Here is a 4163-nt window from a genome sequence, read left to right as displayed (position 1 = left end):
ATATATATATATATATATATATATATATATATATATATATATATATATATATATATACATAAATTAATAATTAATAAACATACAATTATATAAAATTATAAACATATTAATTAAATAAAATTTAAAAATTATAAATTAAAAAATTTGCTACACCCAGCAGATTTTTGCTGCGATCGCAGCAATTATTTTGTTGCGATGGCAACAAAAAATTTGCTTGAACATAAAAAAAAAAGTATTTATGAAAGATTTGAAACGTACCGTAAAATTGATGAAAATTTTGCCTAATTTAGATAGGAGAAAAAAGGTCTGTAGAGAATGTTGAAAAGTTTGGGGTTTGAGGGTTGGATTTCATCTATTTATATTAATGAAGAGAAAGTCAATAGAAATCCTATTCTGACAGAGTTTGTGAAAGTCGGTAACTTTTTGAATACCAGTAGAGTTTTAAAAACTCTATAAAAGTCTGAATTGAATACCTGTATACTTTTAAAGAGTTTTGAAAAGTTTGAATTGAATACAGGTAAACTTTCAAAGAGTTTATAAAAGTCTAAATTGAATATCACCAAACTTTTAAAGTTGATAAAAGTATTTAAAAGTTCATAAAAGTCGTGATTGAATACACCCCCTAAGTTTTGTCTGATCTTCTCCATCATGTTTAAAAAAAATTAAAAATCACTAGTACTACTCCATCATTTTAAAAAATAATTGATGTTCTTGGGTCCTAGAATCACTAGTACTAATAAACATTTAAAAATAACTGATGTTCTTGGGTAGACCCAGGATGTTTATGATCAGACACGAAGAATAATACCTTAGATCCAATAACAACAATAATCGAGAATTAATGAAACCAAAAGTTGATAAAAGTTATTGTAGTTGCATTATCTTGGCAACGTAAAGATCAGAAAAATGTTACAATTATGAACCAGGCAGTATTTTGATAGAGTTTCATTTTTTCTCAATCATGTTTGCTTCTCTCCTTGAGAACATTTATTTAAATTTACATATGCAAGAAACCAAATGACGAGCTTAGCTGATAATTATTCATACTTTTTCTAATAGGCAAGAGGGTTGAATCTTCCCAATAATGTTTGTCAGCGTGGTTTACCATGAAGGGATGTATGTGGTTAAATGGTTAATGTTCATCATACTTATCAGCAATTGATTTTAAATATGATATGATAACCAAGAACTCCGTGGTTAAGCGTGTTTGACTTACCGCAGTCACATGACGAATCATTTAGTTAATGTAGCCTATAAATTTCTATTATGTATCATCATACTCAAATTAATCTAGAAAAACTAGAAATTGATCTAACTAAAAGAAAAAAATTATTTATTAATATCATGTCAATAAAAATGATATGAATTTATAATGTGTTTTCTATTCAAATCATTTTATCCAATTCATTGTATCAGATTTAAAACGTGTTTTCTAAATCATTTTATCTAATTAATTATGTTCATATATTTTCATGAATATTTTTATTACGTTTTGACGGGTTTTAATTTTTCATTTCCAGTCAATAATATTTCTAACTCAGCTCCTGTGCCCTCCGTGGTTCTGTTAGAGCATCCATAATAGTAATTTTTTTTTGGGTGGTTTTTGAGGAGTGTTTGTAAGTGTGATTAGGAAAGAGAATATGAGAGAGAAGATAAAAAAATAATAAACAAAACTGATTTTTTAAAAAATAATAGTAACCCCAAATGTCAGACTGCAGGACGTCAGATTAACTCCAAATGTCAGATTACAGCAAATGAGCGCCTGAGAAACAAAAGCAATGGGCCGCACATCCTGAAAAACCCTATTCGTTGCGGATTAACCCCAAATTTCTCTTTCTTGCACTATCTTTCCTACATGTCATTAAGTTATTGTACCAAAAACTCCAAAACGACCACTGAGATAAGGATGCTTTTAGGTACAAAAATATATTATGAACTCTTACTTCAATATTGATAGTTTTTTCCTTAATTACAACATGGCATTAGATGTTTTTATGGTGTGAGTTGTATGGCTTTGTGTTATCAAAAAAGGAAAAAAAAAAAAAAAAGAAGCATATTTTAACTGTTTAAAAACAATAAATGAGTGTTATAAAGAATTAGTAGCATTACTTTTAAAAAATTGTTAAGGGAAATTCCCTTTTAGATGGGCTGTGGGCATGCAAATAAACAAACGAGCAATGCTACATTCATCTTTTGATTCACTAAGTTAATTGATGGATTATATTCCATATTCATGTTTATATTTTATATGCTAAAATACAGGTGGAGATTTAAACCTATGATCTTTAGATGACGTACTATGATAATAATTAAATTGAAGTATGTACTTCATTTCAACTAAAATGCTAAACTAGTAATTGAATTGCACATTTATATTTATATATTATATGTTTAACAAAGAAAACTAGGTAAATTATTTTTGCATTTAATTAATAACTAATAAATAACAAGAAGTAGAATTATCCAGGTAACCAATGATTATAAAATACTCCGTATTTTATTGTCACATCAAGAGGTGATGAGGTAACATATTAGAAGGGAGAAAAATATTCCCCAATCTGATTTTGTTTGTCTGGTTCAATTAACGAGGTTTAACTGAAATTATTTTTAATTCAATTTTTCATGATATTAAGTTTAGTATTAGTATATAAAATTTATATGTTTAGAAACTACATCAAAAGTACTATTAAACACAAAAAAAAATAAAAAATCAAAAGACATAGAGAATAACATTTATAATACTACTGAAGCACCAAAAGAGTCAATACCATCCTCACTGAAACTCAAACCCATGACCTTCCATTTAGGAGAACTACTAGACCACAAAGTTATCAACAATATTTTCTCAATTGAACTCTTCACGGAAGGTCTTTTTACTACATACGGTTAATCTCTCCACTCAAAAAAAAAAAAAAAAAAGACGTATTATGTTTGGAGTCAGGCTAGACTGCTAGATGTGTCAAAGGCTAGAAATTAGAGTAGACAATAGTCATTCCATATACGATATTTGGTTACCTCCCAAGAGAAATACAAATTCCTTTTGAAGTATATATTTCCATATTCCAGTCCTGGACGTTACGTTGAATATGACCATGCATGAGTAATGTCAGATCACCATACAACATACACATATATATAACTTGAGATCTGAATAATATGAACTGCATGCGGAATTTGATTTTTCATGGCAGCAATTGAATATATATGGCTTCGGCAACTGACATTTTGAGACATGAAATTTCCAGGAACAAGCTCAGGGCATGTTCGGTTAGAATCATTTTCTCACATTCAAAATGTTGGACCAAATTATACTTTAATTCCAACACATTTGCGAAAGCATGCCAAGATATGTTTCAAAAGACAGAGTATGAGACAAGATTAGTTTAGTTGGTATATTATTCGTGCCAAGATATGGTTCATGATGATGTACATAAATTCTGCATCGGATCGTGGCAAGAACCGAACACTCATATCCTGTTCCTAAATTATTGTTCCCCTATCCAGTTTTATATTCATTGTGTTCGTGCTATCTAGGTCCAAACTGTTACTATACAAGATGTAACCAAGTGTTAGAGTTATGGTCTAATCCAATTAAGGAATTGAAATCATTACAATTTCAACTATAACTAAACAATATATATATATATATATATATATTTGCTATGCTAGCTAGGGCTGCAATTTGAATTGGGGATAAAGTGGCTTCCTTGTTATGACCACCAACTCCATATTCACCAATCACCATAATCAATTTATCTATATATAACAAATTTAATTTAATATTTTTTGTTTGAATCTTAAATGTTCATCATTCAATGCAGCAGTGTTTTTAATTTTTTTATTCAAAAAAACATAACATCTCTCTCAAATAGGTCTAATCATGATTTGAACTTTGAATTGACAATCATAGTTCCCATATGATGTTCTTATATTCTTTTACTCTGAATAAAAGCATCAATGATGAATGTCTACAATCCTAAAAGTTTAGTACTTGAACAACTCTCGAAATCAAATATTATTTTATAATTTATTGCAGAATTGATGTGAGATATGATCTTATCTGGAAATTGATATTTTATATATATATATATATATATATATATATATATATCAATTTCCAGATAAGATCATATCTCACATCAATTCTGCAATAAATTATATAT

The sequence above is a fragment of the Ipomoea triloba genome, chromosome 13 (assembly GCF_003576645.1).
Source record: "Ipomoea triloba cultivar NCNSP0323 chromosome 13, ASM357664v1".
In the NCBI taxonomy this organism is placed as follows: domain Eukaryota; kingdom Viridiplantae; phylum Streptophyta; class Magnoliopsida; order Solanales; family Convolvulaceae; genus Ipomoea; species Ipomoea triloba.
This window is presented reverse-complemented; position numbering follows the sequence as displayed.